The 12,863-nt window shown below is 36.7% G+C and overlaps 1 long non-coding RNA gene across 3 annotated transcripts in view; it reads right to left on the bottom strand.

Annotated features, from left to right (window-relative positions):
* LOC111093874 overlaps positions 1-12,863 on the bottom strand; it is a 54,861-nt gene that overhangs the window by 6,029 nt on the left and 35,969 nt on the right. For all 3 annotated transcript variants that reach the window (XR_005353367.1, XR_005353369.1, XR_005353368.1), the window contains exons 2-3: positions 9,826-9,961; positions 584-851 (exon numbers count right to left, since the gene is read on the bottom strand). This is a non-coding gene — a long non-coding RNA (uncharacterized LOC111093874). The remainder of the gene's footprint in view (positions 1-583; positions 852-9,825; positions 9,962-12,863) is intronic.

Here is a 12,863-nt window from a genome sequence, read left to right as displayed (position 1 = left end):
GCCAGAGCCACAAGAAAAGGCACTGCTTGAGGATTCCATGCCGAAGGCTTGGGGCTTTAAAATGAGCACCTGAACAACTACTTAATGCAGTGCGATGTCCACTTAAAAAAATAAGCAGAGGCCCCAAATGAAGTAAGTACATGCCCTTGCACTGGGACTTGCTGCTTCCACTTGTATAAGTTTTAGGCTTTCAAAGCAGCCATGCACATTTCCTCTTTCATCCCTCACAGCTGGTCATCGGTTTACGTGTATTTTTAAAAAAAATACTACGCACTGATATCTCTTTTGGACCTGCTGCCAACCAACTAAATTGATTTTCACCAACACCCGAGGCCTAAATGCACAAACTCAATGCTCAGGCTTTTCCCTGCGCTTCCTTCTCAGGTACTTTCCCCTGAGCCCCACCTGGATGTTTTGCACCGCACTGTGCTGGTGTGTTCTTGCTCCCAGCATTGAAAGGATCTCTCCCCTGTAGCTTTCTTTAAATTCCTCTCTTTCTTCCTTTTCTTCTGCATTTTATGCATCTTCCAAGTTCACATTGTTCCTACCTGTTTCTCTCTGGCTACAGACTTCTCATCCTCACCTTCAACATTTCTTCATCCCTGGTGGCAAGGATCCTCAGACACTGGCAGCCCAACAGGGGGAGGAAACGCGGAGACCAAGCCATGATTTGCTCAGTTTTTCATAGCAACTCATGTCTGTGATGCCATGATAGCCCAGTTCCCTGGCCTCTCGGCCTGTTCTGGCTTGATGTTTAAGTTGTTCAGACGCACCATGAATATGGATGAAAATCAAAATCTCAGTCCTTATATAAAAATATATTTCTACATAAGAAATGTGATTGCTATGAGCTGTGAAGAAAAATAAGACAGACAAATAAAGCCTTTCTGATAAATGAGGTTTGAGTTACAGCTAATTAAAAATTATTAATGCTAGATAGATTTATTTTTACAGACTTCCTTTCCCATGGTTAGACAGTGCATGAATGCCAAGTCTATAGGTAGTGACATTGAAATCTGACCATGGTTTTTGCCACAAACTCACTACAGGGCTGTGGGTTCAGCAGTTAATCTCTCCAAACCTCACTTTATACACACTATGAGGACGTTACGGTAAATGATTCCTATGGTTCTTTTCAGCTCTCAAATTTGATAATCTTATGAAAGTTCAGTGAAATAGCATCCATCTACTATAAGCTACATGATTACATTGTCAGTACCTTGTGGTGTGCTTCAATATCCTTAGTATGCGTCATAAAATTGGAACATATAGAGTAATGTTAAGATCTCTAAGAAGTAAGCAGATTCTGAAGTACAATCACAGTTGGATAAAATGATCTTAAAGAGGGAATAGGTGGAATTAGTAGGTCTTTATGGTCAACCAATTTTTTCCTATTATGATACCTCACATTAATTCATCTCTGTGCATGAAGACAGTCATTCCTGGTTTCATAAATGAGTTTGATTGGAGACAGGATATGGTGGATGTCAATTCCATGCAAAACAATTTTTTTTTTTTTTTTTTTTTTTTTTTTTTTTACTGCTAGAGATGGCATTGATTGATGTCTGGTCAGCCTACTTCCTGATAGATTCCATCCCCTCAAATCTAATGAGCTACAAAAACACTTAAATCTCTTCCCCACAAGGACAACTGGAATGAGGAGAAGCCAGAGAAGGTGCCCTGTGAAAAGCAAATAAGGAAAGAGGCCCTGCATTAGGAAGTGTGTTGGTTGTCTTACAATATTTTGTGGCCCTGTGAAGAACAAGTGGATAATGTTGTGTAGCTCCCCGAATGAGAACAAAAATGAATAGGTGGGAATTACAGGGAAGGAGATTTATGGTCAAATGGGAAGGGCCTTTCTTGCAAGCTTAGCTGGGCAACCATGAGCCTGGCTGTTTCATAAAGAGGTGCACTGACACAGAGCTTCTCAAGCGGGTGCTTATTGGTGTTGCCAATGCTGTGAGACACCTTCCTCGGAGATCTCTTTCAAATGTAAGATTATTTGATTCTAATCATTTGCAGATGTGGTGTTGATCTCTATGGATGCCTAATAAGAATGTTGGTTTGAGTTGAGGTAGAAAAGTAAGTTGGTCAGGCTAGAATTATAATTTATGTCATCAAAATCAGAGGATCTCATGTTCCAAAGGAGTCTTTTTAATGTGGTTGAGAGAAAAAGGTAGGAACTTACATATAGTGTGCAGTTATAATACATGTTGTACTATTTATAAAGGGGTCATAAAAAGAAGAAAGTAGAAATTCCCTACGATGATTTATTTGGGCATGTGCCAGGCACTCACGCGTGTGACTTCATGTAATTCTCATCAAACCCCTAAGAAGCAGGACTTACTGTTTCCTCCATTTTAGAGATGGGAAACTGAAGCTTAGGCTTAGTAATTCAACACAGAAATAAAAAGTGACAGACTGGATTTTCAAACCCAGAAAGTCTGATATGAGACCCCAGACCTTGACCACAATCGACCCAGACTTATTTACTGGTTTGTGTTGTGAGACTCAGAGTCAGGGCCTCTGTGGTGGAAAATGAAGCAGAGAGGAACAGAAAGGAGTCATTTCCTTCCTTTCCTTTCTCGTGGGCATGGGCACAATTTAGAAATAACATTTATAGAGGATTTTCAAGTTGACAAAGCAGTTTCATACTTGAAATCATTGCATAGGCAAGTGTGCTCATTCTCTTTCCTGTGTTTGTCTCCACATAGCTTCCACTTCTCTTCATCACACTCTTCATTCTTCTGGCTTTTAGGTGCTCATCATCTCAGGTCCCTCACCAGGGGACCCTGATAATGGAATGGAAAGAGCCCAGGATTCCATGTCAGAGATTCCAACTGGGCATCGAGAAGCCAACAGGGTTGGGGGAGGCCCCCACCACTTGGAGCTCAATCTCCTTCCTATGCAGAATGGGCTTTCCAAGTCTGTCTCCTTCAGTAGGCTGCTGGGAGACTCACAAGTTAACACACAAGTAAGGGCTTGATAAATTGTTAACTTTAAAATTATAGAAGTGCCTGGGTTGTTCAGTAGGTTAAGTGATTAAGTAATCCAACTCGTGATATTTGGCTCAGGTCACGATCTCAGGGTCCTGGGATCGAGCCCAGTGTCAGGCTACATGCTCAGTGAGAAGTCCGCTTGAGGATTCTCTTTCTCTCTCTCTTTCCCTCTGCCCCTCCCCATGCTTGTGCACTCCCTCTTTTCCTCTCAAATAAATAAATAAATAGATCTTTAAAAATAATAAAATTACATGCTGCCAAAATGCACAGCTGTTTGGGAGCCCTGCATAAAGAATGCTCTTTGGGGCATCCCTTCCTGTGTTGTGTCTCTCTGCTTCCTCCCTCTTAATTTTGCTCCTTCTTCATGTTATCTGCAGGCTTGATTATCTAATGCCAATCCCTTCCTTACCTCTGTGGTGTCATTTTGCAGGCATTCTGCATTTCTAGTTTTTATCTGATGGGAACGATTCAGAGAAATGGTTTTGAACACTTTTCTTGGATTTTTAAAATTTGAATGTATCTCTCCTTTTAAGTGAGTTGGGGACAACTCCTTCAATCCCTTTGCTCATGTCAGAGCATTGTTTTTTTAGCTTTACCATTTGAATTTAAATTTATTGATATAATAAACCTAATATTAAACACTTCCCTTAATCCATTTAATTGGTAACTCGTATCAGGTGAATCATTCCAGTGATGCTGATACATTGTAATGAAATTGTTTCTCAATCTCCACTACCTCCCAATTTAGATTTTAATTGCTTTAGGTTAGATATAGCAATTATTTTGACAGGACTGAATAAAAATTCTGTAATGTGTAACCACTGAGGAAATATTGGTGATGTTGTACTATTAAAAATTTATTAGTTGCTTAGAGTGTTTTCCATCGAGTCACTTTGCACACCCTCTGTGGTTGGTACACCCTAATAACACATTCCCAGAATTTGTTGTAAATACCTTCCATTGTCTAAGCAGACATTTGAGTCATCATAGTTTCCAAATGAAGTACTGTCAGAAGCAGCCAAAGATGTATGAGAAGACAATTAATGGTGGACAAGCCAAGGAAGTAATAAATAAAAGGTGGGGAGGAAGGACAAGGTATATAGTAACATAGAGCAACAATTTAACTATAGGTTTTTTTTTTTTCATTGTAATGCTGAGATTTTTCTTCTTTTTAAAAGTTGTATGTCCATGCCTCTAATCGATTATGCAGGAAAAAGAAAAAAAGAAAAAGAAAGGAAAGGGAAAAAAGTATAATTGGGGGAAGTGGGACTCACACAGTTCTGTGAAATGTTTTTTAAAAAAAAAAATAACATTCTAAGAGTCTCATCTTTAGTTCAAACAGAATGTATAGAGGCTAAATACTAAACTATTGTATCTCTAATGTAAATAAAACAAACAGGTCCCTCTTGCAGGGACATGCTTCTCGAAGATGTGGAAGCCAATTCTGCTGGAGGGAGCCCTTGGATTATGGAATGCCAACCCTTGCTCTCCCAAGTAGAATTTTTTGTTGTTGTTTTAATACGGTGACTGGTTTCACTCATGAAAAAAAGTGTTATTGATAAAAAAGAAGAGATATCTAAATAATTTTAGTATTAATTTCATAAATGAATTTGCTAACTGCATGGATATGTCCTCAAATGATTTCATTGATTATATTTTCTGAATTCTACATTGGGTTATATCATCAGTTACCTGAGCAGGTGCCCTGCTGTATTAGTATTTTTTCTCTTCAAAAATTCAAAACATTTTGACTTTTTTTTTATATTCTTGCATTTCAATACTGATTGGATAGTGTGGGACTGTAGTTGTGTCTTTACTGTACATTCATTATTTTATTCCTCAAATTCCTCTGCCTTCTCCCTCCAAATTGCATTACTTCACCCCTCACAATGCACATTTCCATACTCTGTCTCATGAGATTTTTCTGTCATTTTCTACTCTTTCATTTTTATTCTGTTAGCCATGTTTCTTTCTGCTTTTCCCTTGGGGAAGTAAATTTTTCTGGGTCTACTAGAATATCACTAATTCCCTTATAGACTTAACTCCCTCCTCAAACTGATACTAAATGATGCCAAACATGTAAGAATAAACATTTTCTTTTCACTGTTATGCGTGACAGCTTAAGATTAATCACAAAATCTTTACTGAATGTATAAGTAGTTTGACACCTTTGATTAATATATTTTGTTTTAAACAGCATACAATCCATTTGATAGAAGGAAATACATGCAATCAAAATTAGATCACAATTTCTATTTCCTGAAAACAGGTATAGATAAGCATGTTGCATACAGGACACACCAAAAAGTCACATAAATTAACTACCACCCATAAATACATTAAATTTCCTAACATCCAAAGACAGAAATTGTAAACAGAATTATGCAAATTTCACCTAATGAGGAAAGTCAAAATAAAACAGAAAAATATCTACCCATTAAGAGAGAGAAAATACCTGTGTAAAAGAAAAAAGGAATACATCTAAAAATCCATAACTAAATTTTTTTTAAATAGAAATCTAAGGGAACACCTGAGTGGCTCAGTCAGTTAAGCATCCAACTCTTGATTTCAGCTCAAGTCGTGATCTTAGGGTTGTGAGATAGAGCCCTGCATGGGGCACCACACTCCCGGCACTCACCAAGCCGGGAGTCTGCTTGAGATTCTCTCTCTCCCTCTCCCTCTGCCCCATTCCCTGCTCATGCATGTGCGAGCATGCATGAGAGCTCTCTCTCTCTCTCTCTCTCTCTCAAATAAGTAAATCTTTTTAAAAATTAGGAATCTAAATATTGTTTAGTACTACTTCTAAAAAACATTTATTTTGAAAATAAATGCTTTTAAAAACTAACAATGGTTTCTAGTAGATAGGATGGATTAAAGAAAAATGTCTTTACCTCAAATAAGGAAGATATGTTTTAAAAGAGTCTGAAATGTGTGTGTAATATACATAGAAAAGCAAAAGTGACCATGGAGTTCCATAATAGCATGAACCATAGGTTCAAAGAAATTCCGTACTTCCGACTTGATAAAAATATTTCATTTCTATTCATCAGACTTTACTTCTTTATATGCCTCACCTTGTATATAGCTTATTCAGTCCCTTATTCAGTCCCAAGTATTCAGATACTTGGGTCTATCCATGAATTGAAAGTACTAATGAAGTTAGTCAATAAGCCAGCCATCACCCATTGCATGAACATCCATATGGAACATGGTGCCACCCAAAGATTTCTCTCTCCACCTTCAACATAGCAACAAGGAGATTCCATTGCACCAGAAAACCTCAGCTCCCTCACACAGCTGTTCTTCTAGGGCAGAATGCCTGAGGGCTGTTCTCTGTGCAATTCTGTTGTAGCAGGTATATGCTGCCATTTTAAGAAAAATTTGGCATAAGACTAAAAACAAGATTTGAAATGAAGTATCTCATGAATTAATCTCTTTGATCTTGACATTCAAAAATTGAGAACAAGGAATGAAGGGAACATACATGTCAAAATAATGAATAAATCATTAACTTGAACACTTAAAATAGCTTCACCTAATTCTATCTAAGACCAAGTCATCTATGCCAAAGGATCGGGAGTAAACACTTGTAAATAATTTTATGGGAGTAATTACAATTTCAAAGCAGAAAACTGTATATTTCCATATGGGGAATAATATTGTTTGAGAAATAAAATTTAAATGTTTTTGTGAATTGTTGTTTAGAAGCAAATATTCTATTTAGGAATTTTTTCTAAAACAGAAAACCATAAAAGCTATGGACTATAATTCATATGCTATTTTATTGTTTCCTATTGAAACATATATAATTTTCTAGAAAAGAGCCCTCCCTCTACTTCTGTGGGTATTCTACAAAATTTTAACAACCCATGCCATATACTCTACCATAATACTGATGAGCAATTTTAATAGAAACAACAAAACTGTAGGAGTAAGTTATAATACTAATAGTAATGATAATGATGACAATTTAAACAAAAATAAGAGTAAAAGCATTTATTTGCTTCCGGTTTTTTTTTTTTTTTTTTTTTTTTTTTTTTTTTTTGCTTCCGGTTTTAAGTAATAATTTTATCTGGGTCATGATGTGCTTAGGTCAGAGGCTGGCGGTCGTATTTCTAAAATTGGGTAGGGCTTTTGATCTATGAAGACACAGAGAAGACATAAAATAAGAAGGCTGACATGAGGCAAATGCCTTGAATTTAATAGAGTACTAGTTAATAAAGTGAGGAAAGATGTTTAAAGTTACCATATATTAATACCTTACTTAGCACACAGATTTTAAAGATAAATCAGAATTTATTTTGTGTATAGTTCTTTTTTTGCAACAGACTCTAGTAGAATATGTAAATAAGAATCCACATTCTTAGTCTTGTTATATTATTATATATTGTTATATTACAAACTTCTTATTTAATATGTATGTTGTATATCTTACATTTTATTTTTATTGTCAAAAATTTTGCCATGCTAGTTAGGGAATTGGGTTGGACTACTTTAGGTATATAAATAAGAAGAAGCAGTGGGGAAAACTCATTCTCAAAGCATTTTCCATCTAGACTTTACTTAGGCTGTTTACCTCCTTGTAATATTCCACTTCAGCTGAGGCCATTTGGTAAAAATTCATTTCATTTACGATTTATATGCTAGTTTTAGAAAATACAGGGATTGGGATAAGAAAGAGAATTTTCACACATATAATATGTTGAGGCTTTAAATGTTGTCCTGTTCTAATCATAGCTATCACATAATAACCAAATATTTATCATCCAGGAGTATGAAGTGGGTACCCATCAACATAATCTGGAATCAGACAAGACTTGGGAAGTTTAGGAAAAATGATCAAGAACACTGGATTTCCTTTTACCAAAGTATCATTGTAGCCTCCAGGTGAGAATAAGAGAAAACTGCTTCTGTGTAAAGTATCTTGTCAGGAACCTACCTACCTCCTTCCTCTGTTACTGCACTCCCACATGCAGAAAGGAAAGAGTAGCAAAAAGAACCTTGTTGATTTAAACCAAAATGTACACAGACTTTCATTTTCATGTGTAGAAACAACACAAAAATTCATCATACTCATAAATTATTTTCCCTCTGTTTAGCACAGTAGTAGTCCAGTTGAATAAAAACTTTGAGTGTTCTGTATTTCATAACTGGAAAATGATAGAATGGAAATGTAGCTATTGCTGTGGTTGTTTTTAATGGTCTTAGGCTCTAAGAACAAACTGGTAGAGAGAGCCCTTGAACTCCAAGACTGCCCTCTTAAGAGGATTCTTCAAAATGACCAAATCATTAAAAAACTCCCATCTGTAAGGTGGTGGGCAGAAATATGAATACAGAAGAAAATTCAAAAAAATTTTTTTCTGGTGGTGGAAAAAGACACAATGGCTTAATTTTAATGGAAAGCAATATGTTTTAAGAGTTTCCATGAATGAAATGTTGCATACCATGCATTCATGAAGCAAAGTGCTTTAACTGGCAAACACACCTTTCCCATAAATGTGTGATAAATACACGTAGCTATATGTGAGTGGGATGTCCTCTATTTAACAGGACTTTTTAAAGTTATGGAATCCTTTTAGAATTTGATAAAAGCTATTTTTAAAAAGATTTAATTTATTTATTCATGAGAGACACAGAGAGAGAGACACAGAGAGGCAGAGACACAGGCAGAGGGAGAAGCAGGCTCCATGCAGGGAGCCCGACGTGGAACTTGATCCCGGGTCTCCAGGATCAGGCCCTGGGCTGAAGACAGCGCTAAACTGCTGGGCCACCAGGGCTGCCCTGATAAAAGCTATTGATCTTTACTCATAAAATGACACACTTGCATCATTCACACAAAACGTTTCACACAATTTCCCAGACCTCTAAAGTTGTACATGGATCCCAGGCTAAGAAGTGCTGGTGTATGTAGCTTTCTCTTTATTAGTGCTTCTTGAATCCATCCAGGTGGCAAAGCAACTGAATATTATAATAATCTTTGTGAAATATTGCCTTTTTTAAATCTACTATACAATCTAGAAAAAAGTTATATATGTCTATGGGATGATCCTTTGAGATAGTGAATATGCTCTTCTCTATAACTTTTCATTTCAACTAGTGGTTTTAATGTACTTTTATGATTCTTGCTGGAATGTAGCTACTATATATCCATAATAATATCTTTTCTCTCATTAATTTGTCCCTTGTTTAAATTAGCCTAAGATATTTTATCCATTAGCTTGTTATTCTTTATCATGCACAAATTGCCCCAAATCTGGCCATTGGAAGATGGCCAACACCAGGTTATTTTGACATGTCCTCATCCCACTTTGAGTACTTCCTTACTGTTTAGTCCAATAAGGTATCTCAGGATTATCCTGTACTTTCCCTGTCCTGTTCCTGAGATCAGCCAGTTCTTTGAGAATCTCTAATTCCTTTAAGTAAAGAGTGGTATTTAGAGAACTAGATTTGGGTGCCAGGTGTACTCTTTGCTTTATGAGCATCTTCATTTCTAAGACACTTAGGTAGGCACAAAACATTTAACATGATATGATATGATATAATATGATATATGCTATGATATATAATATAATACAATATGTTCATGCATTCCCTCTGGTAGCCATGTATCAAAGTCAAATCCAACCCTGCAGGGTTTGCCCTCACTTTGCCCCATTTCCCTATTTGTGAATCATTCTCCCACAGTGAAAGACCTGCTTCTCAGAAACTGCAATATATTTACTTACTTCCTAAAATCCATATAGAAATTGTTTTAGAAACAGTTTGGGACTCTTTTTAACAAGGCGACAATTGCCTAGGAAGCGACATTTCATGAGTTTTTACTGACCTCTAGTGTTTTCTTCACTGTATCTGTACTTTTCAAATGGTTTTCCAGGAAGGAGTTGCCTGGCCTGACTCAGGTTTTCACACCTCAACATGAATGGAATTTTCTGCCAGATGATTCTTTGTTGTGGTCGATCGTCCTGTACATCAAGAGATATATATATTTGAAAAAAAAAAAAAGATATATATATATTTGGTGGTATCCATTGTCTCTGCCGACTCGAGAATAGCACCATTTTCTCCCAAGCTGTGACAGTCACAAATGTCACAAATGTCTCCAGACATTACTAATGTCCCGACTGTCCCTAAGTTTCTCTTTAACCACAACACCATCTTTGCCTCAGAAGGGAAATAGAAGTGCTGCCAAGTTTGTGGAATTTTTTTTAAAAAAAAAGGAATAAAGAGATTCAGATCATTCAGGACAAAGCCCTCAACTGAGGAATCAGGATTTTAGAGGCTTGGCTGATCCAAGAAGGGGCTCTTCTTGACTAGAACATACTATCAGCAGATTGACCTGGGAAGAATTAGACTATACAGCCAGATTCCCTGACCACTATGATCCTAAGCTATAGGAAATATTATGTGTCATTTTAACAATCTTGTGGCCCTAGCAGATTTCTGAAGTGGACCAGCACTTTAGCATCATCTTGGCTCCATGAAGAACTAAGAAATGAGCATTCCAGAGTTCTGTCATTTTTTAAAAAGATTTATTTATTTATTTGAGAAAGAGAGAGAGAGAGCAAGTGGAGGGGAGAGGGCAAAGGGAGAGGGAAAGGGAAACTCAAGCAGAGAGCAGAGCCTGATGCAGGACTCGATCTCACAATCCTGAGATCAGACTTGAGCTGAAAAGAAAGAGTCAATTGCTTTGCAATCTGGAGCCCTACAATACCATTCTTGATAGGCCATCTGTGTTGATGTGGATCTCAATTGGTTGATCAAGGTCTCAATTGGTTCCAAATTCCTTCCCTTGTCTTGGATGTTCTAATTTCTGTACGATGGAAATCAAAGAATTTTTGTTTTGTATTACCCCTTTTCCTGCTTCCTCCAAATAGCCTGACTGGGAGCCCTTTCTAGTTTGGTCCATCAATCTCCTGTAGGATGTGGGAATCATGGACCCATACCCTCAAAAATATTGCCTCATTTTCAAATGCTGAAATCCTCTTTCTATAATGCTCTTGCAAATGTCTGCAAGGTTTTCTTTTTAAATCTATCCTTATTAAATTTTATATTTGTGGGCTTGATATATACTTGAATGTATTTTCTGAACTATTCTTCTTAGATTCTTGTTATCTGCAAATTCAAACAACTTATCACTACTTTTGATAAAGCCTTTCAATAACATATCCAATGACACTGTGTGCCCCCTTAGTGGGATATGCCAAAACATCAGCCACAGCCTGAAATTGCTTATATTACTGAACTCTATCTACCTTTGGGTTAAGGCCTGAGAGGACCACTACATCTGAAACTAAGTGTGTACTTTATGTTGGCTAATTGAACTTAAATAAAAAAGAAAAAATAACAAAAATGTAGTATCTTGCAGTGATAATTAAGTTTTGAAGGTAGCAAGACCAGGGCCTGAAACCAGGCTCCACTGCCATGGGAATTTGGAGACTTACTTTGCCTCTCTGGCCATCTGCTTCCTCAGTAAAAATAGGAAGACTAGCACCAGCTTCAGAGTGTTGTAAAGATTAATATGGTGGCACATATAAAAGTACTTACCATTGTTCCAGGTACACAGTCAACCTTCAATGAATACTTGTTCTTTACTAAATTGTTCCAACATCCCTTCTGGCAGAAAATAACCCAAATAGCTAGATGTGCCTGTTTTCTCCCAAACATCTGCATGAAACCAAGAGTTCCTAATTTAAGATCCCTTTTAGGCTTCTCTAAAGAGTTCTCCTCCCATTGAATGTTAGCTGTCAACTTACTCACTCTAGGGGTACGCTTTCTTTGGACAGTGGTAGGGCAGGAGGCTGTCATACCAAAACACACCAGTTTTTTATTTGATGCAAGACTAAATACACATACACACACTTCCTCCAATACATCTTAAGGCTACTTCCCACAGTCCAGGTGAGCTAGTATGTTTACCAGTTTGAGTTATTTTTCTGGAACAAGGCTGACCTCTAGAGGACAGGTAATGAACTTATACCACCAAGAGCCAATGTCAGCCACTAGTAAAGTAAGGAGTATTAATGTTGTTTAAGGAGTCTGACAGATGCTGGAGTTGGCATGAGGTGAGTGAAGGATCTTAATTCTGCATTAACTGATGAGAAAAATTTTGTATCTCCTTGATCTCAAATGCATATTTTTTTACAACTTTATCGACATGTTATGTATAATAAGCTGCATTTGAACACTATTTGTCCTTCTAATCTATGAGCACGAAATGTCTCTCATTTCTTTGTGTCATCTTCAATTTATTTCATCGTTCTATGGTTTTCAGAGTACAATATATAAAATTTGCATAATATATATTATATATTATTGATCTGTTCTATTGTGGGTTTTTTTTTTTATTCCCTATCATTTATTTCTGCTTTAATCATTGTTATTTCCTTCCTGCTGCTGGTTTTAGGCTTCATTTGGCATTTCTTTTCTAGCTCTTTTAGGAGTAAGGTTAGGTTTTTTATTTGAGATTTTTGTTGCTTCTTAAGGTAGGACTGCATTGCTACCTACTTCCCTCTTAGGACTGCTTTTGCTGCATCCCAAAGGTTTTGGGCTGTTGTGTTTTCATTTTCATTTGTTTCCATGTATTTTTAAAAAATTTTCTTCTTTGATTTCTTGGTTGACCCATTCATTGTTTAATCTGCATGTATTTGTAGTCTTTCCAAATTTTTTCTTTTTTTTCTTGACTTTAAGTTTTATAACGTTGTGGTCAGAAAAGATGCATGGTATAATTTCAATCTTTTTGTATTTGTTCAGGCCTGATTTGTGACCTAACATGTGATCTGTTCTGGAGAATGTCCATGTGCATTTGAAAGGAATGTGTATTCTGGTGTTTTAGGAGGGAATGCTCTGAATATATCTGTTCAGTCC

Source organism: Canis lupus, chromosome 1 (genome assembly GCF_011100685.1).
Source record: "Canis lupus familiaris isolate Mischka breed German Shepherd chromosome 1, alternate assembly UU_Cfam_GSD_1.0, whole genome shotgun sequence".
Taxonomy (NCBI): Eukaryota; Metazoa; Chordata; class Mammalia; order Carnivora; family Canidae; genus Canis; species Canis lupus.
Note: the sequence above shows the minus strand (reverse complement) of the source record. Positions and strands in the feature narration are given on the sequence as shown.